At 37.4% G+C, this 18,648-nt stretch overlaps 1 pseudogene; it reads left to right on the plus strand.

Annotated features, from left to right (window-relative positions):
* Window positions 1-9,410: 9,410 nt before the first annotated feature.
* Window positions 9,411-10,359, plus strand: LOC134680441 (facilitated trehalose transporter Tret1-like; annotated as a pseudogene).
* The last annotated feature ends 8,289 nt before the right edge of the window (window positions 10,360-18,648 follow it).

Raw genomic sequence — 18,648 nt, forward strand, 5'->3', positions numbered from 1 at the left:
ACAGATAACTTCAGTAGAATTTGGAAAAAACATGACGATTTGTTTTCAATACTACCGTGCTAAGCTAAAACGTAACAACTGCATACGGTTTTCATAACAACATACGATTTTTAAATTGCGAGGATAATAGGGATGGTGTTATGCTAAATGAAGTAGACTATTTTATTAACTTGTGTTTGGTTTAGGTATTTTCTGTACAGGGTGATTCAGGAGACGTGAGCAGGACTAAGACTGCGCCTTTTGTAAATTATAAGCGACTGTTTCGTATCAGTATTAGTGAGATTAACGTTAATTTTCAACTCGTGTTGAAAAAAATAATAATAAATTTATTTACGACATGCATGGTCACCCTAAAATTAGAATACTAAACTACTGATATTCTGCGTCAAATTGAATGTCATCACGGTCTGGTTACTTTTGAAAACTCGTATCTCACTCAAGTTTGACAATTTATTTCTTCGTAATCAAATGCAGTCATTACGGTTAAAAAGGTTTTATGGTTATTAATTGGGTCTTGTAGGGTAACCATGATTGTAGAGAATTAAATTTGCCCTCACCAAAAAGTTAAAAAATAGGAAAAATTGTGGTTGTTTCACCTAAATACGACGGTGATCGGTCAATTATCAGTTACTGAGTGTGCAGGATTAGTCCTGCTCACGTTTCATGAATCACCCTGTATAGGTAATTATAAATGTAGTAATAGATTCCTTCTTACAGATGGTATCGTCTTGGGTCGTCCCATTCGTTTTTCGTCAAGTTCTTAAATTAGCCCTATTCTGCTTTCGTCACTCATTCTACATTCGTTACAATCGTCGGTGGCTTTCAATGTAGAATGAGTGACGAAAGTAGAATAGGACTAATTTAAGAACTTGACGAAAAACGAACGGGACGACCCAAGACGATACCTTACAGATTTGTATTCTCCTTTTTTATTTCATGAGATGGAGCTATAAAAAAACTATGTACCTAGTTATTTCAAATTAATAATTAAATTTGGTATTGTCATTTTACATTACTTTCCATTCAGATTCCTATAAGATGCTATTCGCAGAGAACTATGGAAAAAAGCTGTCCAATTAGAGAAACATGAAATTGAGTGGATGCCTGGCAAGATATCTAGAATATGTTCTTTTCATGAGATATAACCCGTGAGATAATCATACCCAGTCTCCTATATGTAGATACATTTTTCCTATCATGCTTTCACTGAATTAATTTAACAAATACACACATTATCTGAAAATGTTGATCATTTGAATCCACCCTCTACTGTCACATTTAAGTATGTAGGTTCTCTCTCAAGCCATTTCCGTCAGTAGAAAAGAGCGGCAAACATATTAACTCACATTATAGACGGGTCTAACGCGAATTATATTCAATTACCTTGATTTACCGACGTAAATCAGTTTCGTTTCGTATAATGTGAGTTAATATGTGTTCAAAACGCGAAAGTTTAAAATATTATAAGAGCGGCAAATTTAGAAAATGTAAGCGCGCGAACGGGTGTGGTCCTATACAAAATTTTAATTTTGCACCTTTTTCTACTGACAAACTTGCTTGACCGGCTATATACATATAAAATATTCTGAACTGAAAGAATTTATTGTGACTCCGCCTGTTCAAATATTTTTGACCCGATTCGTGTACCCATGTAAATTTTGCACACTGTATAGCCAGTCCTATTTCTAAGATCAAGTTCGCCATACATTTACTATGGCGTACTTGATCTTAGAACAACGGACAGACTATACCTGAACGTGACTTCGCACTGCCATGCAGATTGATAATAAAATACATATACAAAATACTTATTATAGCGGAATACATTTATACAACAATGATATATTTACTTATGTTGAGTTAGTCTGTCATGTCATAACAACATTTTAACTAGTTATCTTTTAATCTGCATTAAATTATTATACGTGAATTATTTGACTGGTTCTTCACTGTATGGCATAAACCTATCCCTGTCCAAGTCATATTCTAATCAAATATGAACCGCGAACTCTCAGCGGCCAGTACGTACAGCAAGAAGGTTATTAGCGGATTAATGTCGCTGATTGGTAGTTATTGACATTATATGCATTTCATCTACACTTAGCTATGTACCATTAGTGTAATAAAGATGACTATTATTTCGTTTACCAGCTTTGATTACAGGCTCTGTAAACGCGTCGTCTTATTTGAATGTAGGCGTAATTGTGTATGTGTGCTAAATTGGCCCGAGAATTTGAACGGTAATGTTCCTAAAGGCGGTATCCTTAGTTATATATGATCGCAGGTGACAGCAACACTCCGTCGAATTAAAAAAGTAGTTTTTGCACAATGAAGTATTCAATGTTTATTTTAATAGTTCAATATTTACTTAAAGAGTGCGCGAAACATACTTTTAAGTATACAAATACCAAGACCATTTCACAAAAAAATAAAATCTGAAATTTTGCAAAAGTGGTGCCATCTAGCGAGAGTTAAGTTTTGAGTAACCTAGGCGAACCACCTTAAACACTTTATGAAACAAAGTCCCCCACCGCGTCTGTCTGTTTTTTAACCGACTTCCATTTCATAGAAGGAGGAGGTTCTGTATTCGGTTGTGGCTATGTTTTTTTTTTCTATGTACGTTCACCGATTACTACGACATCCGTAGTCCGATTTGAGTAATTCTTTTTTTGTTTGAAAGGAGCTACCTCCGAGTTGGTCCCATTTTAATTTGGTTCTGTTCTGATGATCGGATCCATGAGGAATTGAGGGAACTCCTCAATTTTTAAAGGCACATACATGGTGATTTGGGTGTTTTCTTAAGCAACTCGAGCATTTTCTCCCTAAAATCACCACTTTGATGAAGTAGACCTGATGATGATGATTGTTTTGATGATAATAATGATGATTTTTTAAATGTAGTATGTTAAGCGATTACTCCGGCACCTGTGATCCGATTTGAGTAATTCTTTTTTTGTTTGGAAGGAGTTACCTCCAAGGTATCTCCGTATTATTTTTGGTTCTGGTCTGATGATGGAATCCATGAAGAATTGAGGGAACTCCTCAGTTTTTAAAGGCACGTGTATAGTGATTTCGGTGTTTTCTAAAGTAACTTGAGCATTTGCTTCCGAAAACCGCCAATTTGATGTAATGCAAGTGTAACCTTACCACGAGTTTGACATTGACATATTCGCTAAGTTAGCGACGCTAACGTCTTCGTAACTTACTTTTTATGCATCTCGCTCGCACTAATATGCTAGTACGAGCGAGATGCAAAGAAAATAAGTTACACACACGCTAGCGAATAAATCAATGTCAAACTCTTGGTAAGCTGGTAAGACTACTGATCGGGGGTTAGGGTTAGGAGTTAAGGGGTCGGGGAATGGCGGTTGAAGGGCTGCTGGTTCAGGGTCGAGGGGTTCATGGATCAGGGGTTGATGCGCTGTGAGGTAGAGTGATCGGGGGGTTGAGGGATTGGGTCAGTGGCGGGGCGGAGGATGGATTTAGTGTAGTGACAGGAATTATAATTTCCCAGACGGACTCGAAAAAATTCCTGATTGAATCCCTGTTGTTTTTCATTCATGCGTCGCGCTCTTAACAATGCATTAAAACTAAAAATGGAAAAATAAAAACTTTTTACAAAAAAAAGAAAACCGACTTCAAAAAGGATGAAATAAAATATTATCCTTTTTAAGTCTATGCGTTACCAACTGATTTTTACGTTCTTACGTCCTGGGAATTTACGTTCTTGCCAAATTTCATCTAAAGCGGTTCAGTTGTTTAGCCATGAAAAGGGGACAAAGAGGCAGACAGAATTACTTACACATTTATAATAGTACAGTTCTAATAGGATTTATAGTCATAAAGCTGAATATTTTTGACGGGTATTGTTACTACTTGGCTTGGCACCGACTTCAAACATATCAGTTGGTAACGCATAGACTTAAAAAGGATAATATTTTATTTCATCCTTTTTGAAGTCGGTTTTCTTTTTTTTGTAAAAAGTTTGTATGTGTATGTATGTTCGCGATAAACACAAAACCTACTGAACGGATTTTTATGCGGTTTTCACCGATGTAGTGATTATTGAGGTGTATAGTTTGCTAGGGTTTTGTATAACCCGTGCGAAGCTGGGGCAGGGCGCTAGTTATGAATGATAAATATTTAATAACGGTCGTGTGGATTATATTTGTACCTAATGTTTTACAGTTAATATTTTTCTCACATGGTGAAATATTCTAACATTCGCTCGGGAGAAAAGTGTGTTTAACCCTCGTGCAACTAAAACAAATATGTAGTGAGATGACATGATATAATAAGGTGCTACTTTATTAGTTGCAGATATTTTAACAGATGATACTTTACTTTAAAACAATTAACTTTAAATAGAAATTAAGAATTTTTAATTTACCGAACAAAAAATTAATTAATAATTTCGCCTAAAAATAATCACCATGTGCATTTAACTGACAAGACGTTTAACACTATCTGTCATGTCACTCATGTCAACAATTGTTTGTATTAAATGTCATTATGGTTCGGCGGGAAAACTGCAAATGGTTATTAGGATGGAAAAGTAAACATTTTGGGATTTCAATATTTTAGGAATTCAACTTTCTGTCCCTAAAGGGGATTTTTATTTTGTTCTCGATTTTTTTGCGTCAGATTTGAATGAAATTTGGTGGATACGGAGAGTTCCTTATTCTACGCTGGATAGATACATAATCCCAAAAAAATTGTACTGAATTTCCCACTGAGTTACGAAAGTCCCATGCAATTTAGTAACTCAGTGGAAGAAATTTAAGGACATACTGGGGAATTGCACCTGCCTGTTAAAAATCGACAAGAAAATAATAATCCAGCCATTAGTGTAGTTAACTAATACTAGCCTTTGATAAGTGAGTGAAAATAATTTTAAAAGCAAGCATGAACAAAAGAAAACTTTTAATAACATTATATTTTTACAGAAATTGTTGAAAATGGCGACCCTGGTTTTCAATACACAATAATGCTCGCTTTCGGATGTTTATATTCACACGCAACAAAATCTCTCTTTCTCTCTTCATGATTCCAAAAGCGTTGGTAATGCGAGCCCGTAATTCTTCTGATGTTCTGATTGTGTGACCGTCGTCTCCATGTTACGCCAAATCTTTGGCTCGTCCCCAAATATGGAAATCGAGCGGGGTTAAATCTGGTGAGCGGGCTGGCCAGTTCAATGCACCTGCTTGAGCCCCACCGCGGCCTATCCATCGCAATTGAAATTGTTCCGTTAAATATCTTCTTACATTACGATCGTAATGGGCGGGGGCACCGTCCTGTTGAAAGTACATCCCTCTACGAAGATCGACTGGTACGTCCTCTAGCAATTCCGGTAGGTCTTCTTGTAAGAATTGTAGGTACGTCCTTCCATTTAGGCGATTAAGAAACACTGGACCCAACAAACAGTCTCCAAGTAACCCTGCCCACACATTGACGCTGAAGCGAGTTTGGAAGTGATCAGGGCGAGCTACGTGGGGATTCACTTCCGACCAAAAGTGTGAATTGTGCAGGTTAATCAATCCCACCCTTGTAAAGGTACATTCGTCGGTCCACAGTATGTTACGTCTGAAGTTTCTCCTAAGCCACTGGCAAAATAATACACGTGGTTCATAATCCTGAGGCTGCTCTTCTTCTTGAGGCTGTTCTTGGACACGTGTGGAATGATACGGGTGCATTCCTTCACGTTTCAGTAGTCTCCATATGTAAATGGCATTGACACCAAACACGTTCGCTGCGTCTCTTGTACTGCTCATGGGATGGCGATCAAAAAAATCCAAAATTAAAACTTCTAGACGGGGTGGGTTCCTAGGCCTACCGGCGTCACCTCTTGGCCTGAATTCTCCTTCGCGACGAAATCTTCGCAGTGCTCCCATAGATAGTGCGAGGATCCACATTCACATTGAATCGTTGTAGATAAAGCCCCATTGTAGTTTGCATCGTGATAACATGTTACCATGTTTTTTTTTTTTTATTATGAATGGGCTTACTCATGGCCACAGACTAGCCGAGGCGTAGACGTGGCCTACGATGGAGCGAGCTCGCCCAGAAGGTGCCTGTTCACTCTTGATTTGAAGGTTGCCGGGTTATAAGAACACGGAAATATAGACGCCGGCAAGGAATTCCATTCCTTGGCAGTGCGCATAAGGAAAGTAGAAGCAAAGCGCTTCGTGCGAATTGGTGGAATATCTACCAAGTAAGGATGGAAACCGGCCGTGCGTCTAAAAGTCCGATGGTAGAATGGGGACGGTGGAATAAGCTCGTGTAGCTCTTGGGCACACTCCCCGAAGTGCAACCTGTAGAATACCGACAGGCTGGCGACTTTCCGCCGATGGGCCAAAGACTGAAGCTTAGCCGTTAGCTTCTTGTCGCCAATCATCCTCCTGGCTCTGCGCTCCACTGAGTCCAAAGCGGCGAGTTGGTATTTAGCTGAGCCATCCCACAGGTGGCTGCAATACTCCATACACGACCGGACTTGAGCTTTGTAAAGTGTTAGAAGCTGTCCAGGTGTGAAGTATCGCTTCACCTTATTTAGGACGCCCAGCTTTCTGGCCGCAGTTTGTGCTTTAGACTCAATGAAGCTGCCGAAGCTGAGGACTGAACTCAGCTCCATGCCGAGGAGTTCCAGGCTGTCGGCAATAGGTACAGATGCACCCCGGAAAGAAGGAGTCAGGTCGAATGGACTCCGTTTTGCGGAAAATAGACACGTCTGCGTTTTGGAGGCATTGAACGTGACCAGATTGTCATCACCCCACTGGGAAACGAGACTAAGGGTCAAGTTCATTCGCTCAACCATGGCCTCTCTCTGTGAACGTATATCCTCCCTGCTGTCCCCTGCACTAGCCAAATATCTCTCAACAACCGTACTGTCATCTGCATAACCTACAATGCTGGGTTGCAGCATGTCGTTAATGTGGAGCAGGAAAAGGGTTGCGGAGAGAACAGACCCCTGAGGAACACCGGCGTCAATGGCCATGAGGTCTGAAGAGCAGCCATCAATAACTACTCTGATCGACCGTTCACTCAAGAAATCAGATAGCCAGCTACAAAAGTCAGCAGGGATGCCGTATGCAGGAAGCTTGCTAAGGAGACTTGCGTGCCAAACCCTGTCAAAGGCCTTCGAGATGTCCAGTGAAACAGCAAGCGCTTCACCGTTCCTCTCGATGGCCTCGCCGCTATGTTAAAATAATCATCGTCTGTGTAGCGGTAAGGCATTTCAAAATATTTTTTATGCAAAGGACACAATCAGACGGCAAATAACATGACATTGACAATCAAGTATTTGATTTATGGACGTGAAGTGGCCAGACAGTTAGGCTTTAGGTAAAAGAGGTCCTAGAATCTGTTCAATGAGTTCACGTTTAATAATCACATTAACAGGGTGTTTTTACGTAGCAAATTTGTTTTTCAGTTTTCTCCAAAAAAACATTGTATAACCCATAATGTTTCATACTTAAATATACTCCAGGAACCGAGTACCATCAGCTGTATAAATATCTGCATCTAATAAAGTAGCACCTTAATATAAACAACGATTAATAATAAATAAAATTGATATAATTGTAATACAACATTAGCATATTTAATTGTATAGATTATGACGTTATATTGTGTTATTTTTATATTTCTGTAAATTATGTGATACTCCACTCGTTCGTCACGCTTCATAAGAGCACAAAGACACCAGACGTTTAATTTTTCCAACTGGAAAATTGTATTGGTAATTAATGTAATTATCATACACATTGTCTGTGTTGCCTCGTCTACATTTCAGTTCAAGGCACGAGTCAAAATGGTTGTACGGCCGGAATGGAAACAGGTAAGTATATTTTATTTTTAAATAGTTGGGGATTGCAGGTTTGGAAATTTTAAGCGTTGAGGATTTGGAGGTAAAGGTTTTGAGGGCATGTTATTTTAAATAATTTTAATGTTATATAATTTACGAATATATTACGAAGCGCTGGTGGCCTAGCGGTGAGAGCGTGCGACTTGCAATCTGGAGGTCGCGGGTTCAAACCCCGGCTCGTAGGTACCAATGAGTTTTTCGGAACTTATGTACGAAATATTATTTGATATTTACCAGTCGCTTTTCGGTGAAGGAAAACATCGTGAGGAAACCGGACTAATCCCAATAAGGCCTAGTTTACCCTCTGGGTTGGAAGGTCAGATGGCAGTCGCTTTCGTAAAAACTAGTGCCTACGTCAAATCATGGGATTAGTTGTCGAGCGGACCCCAGGCTCTCATGAGCCGTGGCGAAATGCCGGGATAACGCGAGGAAGAAGAAGATAATTTACGAATATATTGAAGGGGTCTTCTTTCGCACTGTATTTCAGCGACGTTATTTATAATTTAGTCGGAGGTGACTAAATTTTAAATTTAGTGATGATTGATGAATGAAAGAGATGAATATTGTGTGTAGGTACTTATTTAGAAATGTTTACGTATTTGATTTTGATCTCACTCAAGTTTACATGCATTATACATGCTTACTGTTTGTATACTTTTCAGGCGTTTTACACATTAGGAGTACACGTAAACATGATTTCGTTGGGTATGGTTATGGCTTACTCTGGAACCCTCCTTCCGGCTCTGAAGGATCCTGGCAGCAAGATAAAGATCGATCTCAAGACGGAGTCATGGATTGGTAATTACTTTTCTTAATTTAAACTTAGGTACCTCAGTTTAAATTTGGATTCTTATTGGGTCCTAGGACTCCTAGCTTTTAAAAAAATAGGAGGTTATCAATTCGACCATATTTTATTGTATAAAATAAGTAACATACATACTCGATACCTCAGAACCTCAACAAAGATACCGTCTTGTCTGAACCAATTTGGATAGTTAGTATTTTTTTTTAAATATGCAGTTTTATGTAGGTCCGATTTTGTCAATCCAATACAATTGGCACCGTGCAAAGTACATGGTGGTAAAAATTGGCACTAACGGAATGTTAGCGTATTTAACAAGTTATATGGCTTGAAAGTTCCATTACTCAGTATTCTAAAATTTGTAATGTCCTACCTAATACAATAACGTATTTTTTTCAGCGGCCATCCCAGGAGTATCAGGGGTGATTCCTACGCTATTACTTGGACCTCTTATGCATTATGGTGGCAGAAAATTGGCCAATATCTGCATATTAATACCAGTCCTGTTTGGCTGGGTGCTAACACACTTTGCCGGTAGATTTAACTCTATCACCTTATTGTTAACAGGTAGATTCTTTCAAGGTTTATGCATGGGATCACCTTACTTCATAAGCGTGTGTATAGGAGAGTTTTCCTCTCCGAAAATGCGGTCTACGCTCCTATGTATAAAACCAGTATGCTGTGTTTTAGGCATTTCGGTGATCCATTTCATGGCGTATTTTTTAGATTGGAAGTATTTAGCTTTAGTCGGCATGGTACCACCCATTTTAGGGTTACTTATTACACTCTTTTGGCCAGAGACGCCAGAGTGGTTGGTATCAAGAAGACGATATGAAGAAGCGACTATTGCATTTTATTCTATTAGAGGATATAGTGACGAGGGAGACAGAGAGTTGAGGCAGTTAATTGAATCAGAAAAATTAAGGCAGAGATTTGATGAGAAGAATATCCAAAATGATATGTGGGCGAAGGCCAAATCGCGAGTTTTGTGGAAGCCTGTAGGGGTACTTTTCTTTACGGTGTTGGTGCCAACAGTGGGCGGAAGACAATTCATTCCTGCTTATTCTGTGGATTTGTGTGCCGAGCTGAGCGGCGACAAATCTAAAGGTTATTTTTACACAGTCTTGGGTGATGTCATTGGGTTATTAGCTGTTTTCACAAGTCTATTCCTTGTGAAAATTTTCAAAAGAAGACAGTGCTATTCGGCAGTGGGTTTGTGGGGTTAGTTTTGCTAGCAACGTCTTCTTTATTGTGTTACATCAGGACATTATACGCAAGCAAATTATTAGCATGGTTAACCTTAAGTGTATTTGGAGCGTATTATTTTGTAGCCAATGCTGGTTTTATGCCGATTTCATATATGTTAATGGGAGAAATTTTTCCCCTTGAGTACAGAGCTATTGGTTCTGTCATTGATGGGATTTTAGCAACTGGATATATGACTACGGTAATGGCTTTTATACCCACAATGGAGAGAAGCTTAGGAATCCAAGGCGTATTGCTTATCTTTGCAAGTTTCATGCTTGTTAGTTTTTTATATCTGTATTATGAGCTACCAGAAACTAAAAATCGAACTTTACACGATATTGGAGACTATTTCAGGGGTAAAAGTCCAAAAATCAGGAAACAAGAGGACATTCTTGTCAGTACTGAAGAAAATAAGTCAATACTTTTACATGAGCAAAATAAAATATGACTAAATGGATTATATGGTATCTACATTAAAATTACAGTGTAAGGTGTTATTTCTGTGTATCACTCGAATTATTTTGATACCTACCTAGTATAAGAAAATTAGCTCAAAAATCGTCGAATTCTACCAATAGTCAAAACTATACGAATTTATTCTTTGAAGTGTCCAGTAGCCATACCATGAGTCACTGACAGTGTCAAAACTGACATATTCGCCCACGTCTACGTAATTTACGTTCTATACATCTTACTTGCACTAACCCTTTACCAGGCGAAGGGATATACAGGGTGATTCATGAGACGTGAGCAGGACTAATCCTGCACACTCAGTAACAGAATTGATAGATCACCGTCATATTTAGGTGAAACAACCTCACTTTTTCCTATTTTTAACATTTTTGTGAGAGCAAATTTAATTCTCCACAATCATGGTTACCCTACAAGAAACATAGAACCTTTTTAACCGTAATGACAGCATTTTGATTACGAAGAAAATAAACTGTCAAACTTGAGTGAAATACGAGTTTTCAAAAGTAACCAGACCGTGATGACAGTGATTACATTCAATTTGACACAGAATATCGGTAGTTTAGTATTCTAATTTTAGGGTGACAATGCATGTCGTAAATAAATTAATGTAGAGTTTCGTATCTTCGCCTGGGTTTTGACACTTTTTCCAAAAAATCTCTCAAATTTGTAAGCATTTTAATCCGTTAAGGCGAAAAAACGATTTTTAGTACTCCTAACTATCAGTATACACCACTAAAACTTTGAGTTTAATTGGTTAAGTTGGTAATAAATGGCCTCAAAGGCAATAGGCGATGTTTGGGTATTTTTCCCAATCTTCGCCTATGACATGCCTTGCCGCTATACTTACTTTTCTGTGACTTACACATGTTAAGTCGTATCTCCTTGGCATGTGCTAATATACTATGAACCTTAACTACACCAGACTAGGCATATATTTAAAAAACGGGGTAGTAGGCGAAGTTTGGTAACAGTCTGAAGTTGTTTTCATACATTTTCTATAATGACTCTAGGGCTGCCAAAAATTAACCAACATGCCAAATAAAGGGAGTAATGGTTTATAAGTAAAAAAAAATATTATTTTTAACAAAATTGTTTAATTGTTGCAAAATTTTTGTAACTATCGTAATTGACATCAAATCAACCTTATTTACACAAAGTGAGACATAAAAATACCTATTTGGTACCTACTCAACATCGGTAAGAGTAAAAATAAACATTTGCACATAGCGTAAACTAAAATAACCAAACATAAGAAAATATTTAAATTTGGAAACATGTAAATGTGGTACAAAAAATTTGTCAACCCTAGGGGTAGGCGAAATTTGGCAACAAGATGGACGCAAAGTACCCTCACCAATGTTTTATCCAATTGTGACTTCTAAACTTAAGCTAGCCATTAGATAACAGTTTCATATGAAAAAGAAATAGTTATAGGATATAATCATGTAAAAAGTTTAACATTACTGGATCCATATCACCGTTTAAAACTGAAGTTAAAACACTGGTTAAAAAAAACGTGTGGTCGGTATCATGAAAAAACCTCACTAAAGGTCAACTGTGAGAAGTTAGCCGCAGATTGTTCGAAGAATATTGACACCCGTAAAAAATACTTTGTATTTAGCAGTTTTATATAAGGCTTACATTAGAAATATTTTGTTAATGGCAACTTATGTCAAACTAGGCGAAAATAGGTAGCGCAGGCAAAGTTACGAAACTCTACGGTAACTTTTTTTTTCAACACTACTAGAAAATTAACGTTAACTTCACTAATAATGGTACGAAACAGTTGCTTATAATTTACGAAATGCGCAGTGTTAGTCCTGCTCACGTCTCCTGAATCACCCTGTATTCCTCCCACATCTTATATCGGTTACCGTTCAGGTTTCAACTCCAAACCTCCTACAAAATATTTCGTCAATCCCTGAAAATAGTATTTTATGATCTTCATTCACAACACGCTTCTAAAGACTGTATCGTTAAGTATAGGGACAGATAAAACCTGGTCTAACTGTTGGCATGTGTATTATTTTGTATTACTATGTTCCTTTGCTATGTTCTAAGAGTTTGATCTGGGGGCATTTTTAAGCTATATCTGATTTAAGATGGTTTGATATTATTTTTATTTTAGGGACTTTATGATGCTTTTAATACCTTATAGCAAATACAGTCCGGACAAGCCTATCGAGCTGAATTAGAGACTATTTCACCGACTCTTTGGTACGATTTAAAGTAACAACAGGTTAATACGTAGGCTGCCAAAACATGTTTACTGGAATCAGATATGTAACGCTGCCATACATGACCCAATTTTTTTTTATTAAGCTATGAGCTTCATCACATCTGATATTTGAGTAATTCTAAGCATTTCTAGCCTGGGAGGCAAAAAGAAGCGTGCGTCTAGTCGGGGAGGGTGGGGTACAAAGACGGCCGCCACCTGTCATCTTTAAAAAAATCCTGTCTGATCCTGGTGGCTACTAGGGCAAGTTTGGCATCATTTTCGTATAAACCAAAGACGTAGAATTCATTGCTGATATTTGTTTTTTTTTCAGTTTCATAGTAATTTTACAAGAAAAACGTAAAAAGGTGAAAATTTTGGTTGGAGATTTTTGCTACGCGGAGCCGAAACTACAAAAGATAGAAATTTGCACACTAGATTACATTTATAAAGTGTACAAGAGATAAGAAGCAATTTTGAGAAATTCAACCCCTAAGGGGGTTAAAAAGGGGATGAAAGTTTGTATGGGGTTCAAGTTTTATTTTAAGCTAGGAATTTGAAACTTCGTAAAACGATATATTAAAATTAGTGTCCGACCGAAGGTTCGGTTTCGGTTTCGGTTTCGGCCAGTTTCGGCCAAATAATCATGTTTCGGCCGTAGTTTCGGTTTCGGCCAAAAAACGGCCGAACCTTTCGGCCGGGCCGAAACTTACGAAATGGTACCTACTTCGTACTATGAAACTAAACATGTGACAAATTAGATTATTTCCAGGAATTAATTCCCAGCAAGCTGGAAATCGTCTTAATACCTTCATTTGGTTCTAAATTAGCGTAGTCCGAGTTTGCTCCATCCATTCCAGGAGCTGTGGAAAAAAATTTGCTCTTTTTCAGTTTTTTGCTTGTTCAATAACGGTACGTCCGACGGAGAATTTGCTCTAATCATGATAAAAATTGATCCGAAAGATACCTTAATATGAGTTCGTAGTCAAAGATTCTAATAAATGGCCACTACTTTAAATTTTCTTTTTTTTTGTAGAATTGTGTCAAAATCTGGTAGTAACTTCAGTGGCCTATTTTATAAAGCTACAAGTTACAATTTACAAGCGGAAGTCTCGTTCTAACACATAGGGTTAGAAAGAGACTTCCGCTTGTAAATTGTAACTTGTAGCTTTATAAAATAGGCAACTGGTAGTTGATTTTGATGGTGGGTTCCTTCTATATCGAGCGGTTTTGTCAATCCAAGGTAAAATGTATCTCCCAAGGCCCCCAAAATTTATCCATACCTCCGGGGATAGAGCAAACTCGGATTATACGAATTTAGGACCTAATGAAGGTATTAAAATTAAAATTATTTCTAGCTAGCTGGGAATTAATTGGGCGTTTTCAGAAATAAATATTGAAAACCTGATTCTTTCACATCTGGACGTTCTTGGGCTCATTCTACTCAGAATCGATAGCATTCTCCATCCCACCATTAAAAAAAGATGTCCCAAAATGTCCATTCCATTACGTCACGTTTTAGTATGAAAAATATTTTCACTTGTATGTGCGTGACGTAGTGGAAATGGAATGTACAATTTTCATAAAAAATTTTGGGACATTTTATTTTATCATCAGAATTGAATATGCTAGTGATTCTGAGTTGAAAGAACCCAAAAACACCGGCATCTGTGAGAATCGGGTTTTTGATATTTATTTCTGAAAACGCCCAATTATTCATAACGCTTTTTTTGGATCTAATTTGATTGGCCTAATAGTTTGTTATATACATATGTATTTGTAATTTACTCATAAATCGCTTTTATTTAATACCTCATATGGTATGTTTTCAGTGAAGAAAATAGTATTTTAGAAGTTTCCCATAACAAAAAAATTATACTGTTATTCAAATTGATGTTACCTATTTCTCTTATTTTTTAATATTTCTAGCGAATTATTTCTGAACCTTATATAGAGGATATTCACAGTCACTTGGTATATTTTCAACGATTTTAACAAGTCTACAAAAGGTTCGGTTTCGGTTTCGGTTTCGGCCAAAACTGGGGCCAAAGCCGAACCTTCGGTTTCGGTTTCGGTTTCGGCAAAAAAACATGTTTCGGTCGGACACTAATTAAAATACAAGAAAACTAATTTCAGCGTTTTTGAAAATTCATCCCCTAAGGTGGTGAAAAAGGGGTTGAAAGTTTGTATGGATATCAAAAAATTTTTCGAACGCGGGACTTGAATCTTTGTATTTGGGGATATTATTAAAAGACAGGAAAAGTAATTTCAGCGTTTTGTAAAATTCATCCCCTAACAGGGTTAAAAAGGGGTTGAAAGTTTGAATCCATTACAAATCCGAGTAGACGCACATTTATTATTGCCTCCCAGGCTTGAAATGCTTAGAATTACTCAAGGAACATAAGTGATGAAGCTCATAGCTTAATAAAAAAAAATGGGTTAGTAGCATGGGGTCTAAAACGCAACTCGCCTAAGGAGCAGCTCGTCTAAGTCGCAGAAGGTCTACTTCGCATCTCGTCTAAATAGCAGTTTGTCTAAAACGCAACTCGTCTAAAGAGCTGATCGTCTAAGTCGCAGGTGGCCTGAATCGCATTTCGTCTAAATAGCGGTTTGTCTAAAACGCAACTGGTCTACAATTTTTCTTGAGTCGCAACTCGTCTAAATAGCAAGTGGTCTACTTCGCAAGTATTAGGGACGTGGGAATTGAACTCGACTTAGTAACATTTTACCCATTTGGTCATCTGAGTAATGTTAAAAAAAAGTAATATAATATTTTGTACAATTTTCAAAAATAAGATTTTTATGTTAGAGTCAAGAGTTTTATGTTTGTTTGTGTTTTTTAAGGAATTTCTTGTGTTTAATAAATATTTACTTATAATTTTACGAATGTGATTTTAATTGGACACATGAAGCATGAGACTCATGAGAGTGATCATAATGAGGGACATCTAGCGACGTAGAAAGATACTAACAGACATAGCTGGGCACCGCTAATCAAATGATTAACTTATAACGTTAATCGTTAATCCGTTACTTAAAATCTTAACTTCGTTAAACGTTAAAGGGTGCGACTTAGACGATCAGCTCTTTAGACGAGTTGCGTTTTAGACAAACTGCTATTTAGACGAGATGCGAAGTAGACCTTCTGCGACTTAGACGAGCTGCTCCTTAGGCGAGTTGCATTTTAGACCCCATGCTACTAACCCCCTATTTTGGCTAGTTGCGAATTAGACCACTTGCTACGAGTATATAGACGAGTTGCGACTCAAGAAAAATTGTAGACCAGTTGCGTTTTAGACAAACCGCTATTTAGACGAAATGCGATTCAGGCCACCTGCGACTTAGACGATCAGCTCTTTAGACGAGTTGCGTTTTAGACAAACTGCTATTTAGACGAGATGCGAAGTAGACCTTCTGCGACTTAGACGAGCTGCTCCTTAGGCGAGTTGCGAGAGGGTCCAATGGATTTACCCGAGTTTGAAGTTAAGCGACACATATGTAGGTTATACAAAAGAACTTGTGTGGTACTATACAGCACGTCCACGCATGATTTTATTTTTATTTTATTTTTTTACGCCGCACTGCGACGCGCAGCGTTGTATTTATATCGGAGCATCGTTTATAATGGTGGAAGCGCCATCAACATGAGACATAACGCGCGCGCGAATGCTCATGCGATTTTAGTTACATTGCGAACTGTTGGTTACGTGCATTTCAACCAGCCGATCAAAACCCGCAATGTAAAGAAAGTCGCATGCGAGTTCGCGCGCCGTCTAAATCAGCCCTTAGGTTCACCTTTTTTAATCATGACAGCGATTTTTGCAGTACACTGTAATTTAGATGTGCTTGTAGATTAAGTACATAAAAGTACATTTCTTTTCATGCATATGTACCGCAAAAGAAATAATAAAATCATCTGTGGACGTGCTGTATTATTAGTACCACACGAACTTTTACCTACTCTACGGTAGGTTGTCATAATATGTCAATGTTTTCTACTGAAAAAGCAGATTTGTTTTTCGGGGTTGGCTCCCTGCGATCATATATAACTAAGGATACCGCCTTTAGGAACATTACCGTTCAAATTCTCGGGCCAATTTAGCACACATACACAATTACGCCTACATTCAAATAAGACGACGCGTTTACAGAGCCTGTAATCAAAGCTGGTAAACGAAATAATAGTCATCTTTATTACACTAATGGTACATAGCTAAGTGTAGATGAAATGCATATAATGTCAATAACTACCAATCAGCGACATTAATCCGCTAATAACCTTCTTGCTGTACGTACTGGCCGCTGAGAGTTCGCGGTTCATATTTGATTAGAATATGACTTGGACAGGGATAGGTTTATGCCATACAGTGAAGAACCAGTCAAATAATTCACGTATAATAATTTAATGCAGATTAAAAGATAACTAGTTAAAATGTTGTTATGACATGACAGACTAACTCAACATAAGTAAATATATCATTGTTGTATAAATGTATTCCGCTATAATAAGTATTTTGTATATGTATTTTATTATCAATCTGCATGGCAGTGCGAAGTCACGTTCAGGTATAGTCTGTCCGTTGTTCTAAGATCAAGTACGCCATAGTAAATGTATGGCGAACTTGATCTTAGAAATAGGACTGGCTATACAGTGTGCAAAATTTACATGGGTACACGAATCGGGTCAAAAATATTTGAACAGGCGGAGTCACAATAAATTCTTTCAGTTCAGAATATTTTATATGTATATAGCCGGTCAAGCAAGTTTGTCAGTAGAAAAAGGTGCAAAATTAAAATTTTGTATAGGACCACACCCGTTCGCGCGCTTACATTTTCTAAATTTGCCGCTCTTATAATATTTTAAACTTTCGCGTTTTGAACACATATTAACTCACATTATACGAAACGAAACTGATTTACGTCGGTAAATCAAGGTAATTGAATATAATTCGCGTTAGACCCGTCTATAATGTGAGTTAATATGTTTGCCGCTCTTTTCTACTGACGGAAATGGCTTGAGAGAGAACCTACATACTTAAATGTGACAGTAGAGGGTGGATTCAAATGATCAACATTTTCAGATAATGTGTGTATTTGTTAAATTAATTCAGTGAAAGCATGATAGGAAAAATGTATCTACATATAGGAGACTGGGTATGATTATCTCACGGGTTATATCTCATGAAAAGAACATATTCTAGATATCTTGCCAGGCATCCACTCAATTTCATGTTTCTCTAATTGGACAGCTTTTTTCCATAGTTCTCTGCGAATAGCATCTTATAGGAATCTGAATGGAAAGTAATGTAAAATGACAATACCAAATTTAATTATTAATTTGAAATAACTAGGTACATAGTTTTTTTATAGCTCCATCTCATGAAATAAAAAAGGAGAATACAAATCTGTAAGGTATCGTCTTGGGTCGTCCCGTTCGTTTTTCGTCAAGTTCTTAAATTAGTCCTATTCTACTTTCGTCACTCATTCTACATTGAAAGCCACCGACGATTGTAACGAATGTAGAATGAGTGACGAAAGCAGAATAGGGCTAATTTAAGAACTTGACGAAAAACGAATGGGACGACCCAAGACGATACCATCTGTAAGAAGGAATCTATTACTACATTTATAATTACCTATACAGGGTGATTCATGAAACGTGAGCAGGACTAATCCTGCACACTCAGTAACTGATAATTGACCGATCACCGTCGTATTTAGGTGAAACAACCACAATTTTTCCTATTTTTTAACTTTTTGGTGAGGGCAAATTTAATTCTCTACAATCATGGTTACCCTACAAGACCCAATTAATAACCATAAAACCTTTTTAACCGTAATGACTGCATTTGATTACGAAGAAATAAATTGTCAAACTTGAGTGAGATACGAGTTTTCAAAAGTAACCAGACCGTGATGACATTCAATTTGACGCAGAATATCAGTAGTTTAGTATTCTAATTTTAGGGTGACCATGCATGTCGTAAATAAATTTATTATTATTTTTTTCAACACGAGTTGAAAATTAACGTTAATCTCACTAATACT

The sequence above is a fragment of the Cydia fagiglandana genome, chromosome 3 (genome assembly GCF_963556715.1).
Source record: "Cydia fagiglandana chromosome 3, ilCydFagi1.1, whole genome shotgun sequence".
NCBI lineage: Eukaryota > Metazoa > Arthropoda > Insecta > Lepidoptera > Tortricidae > Cydia > Cydia fagiglandana.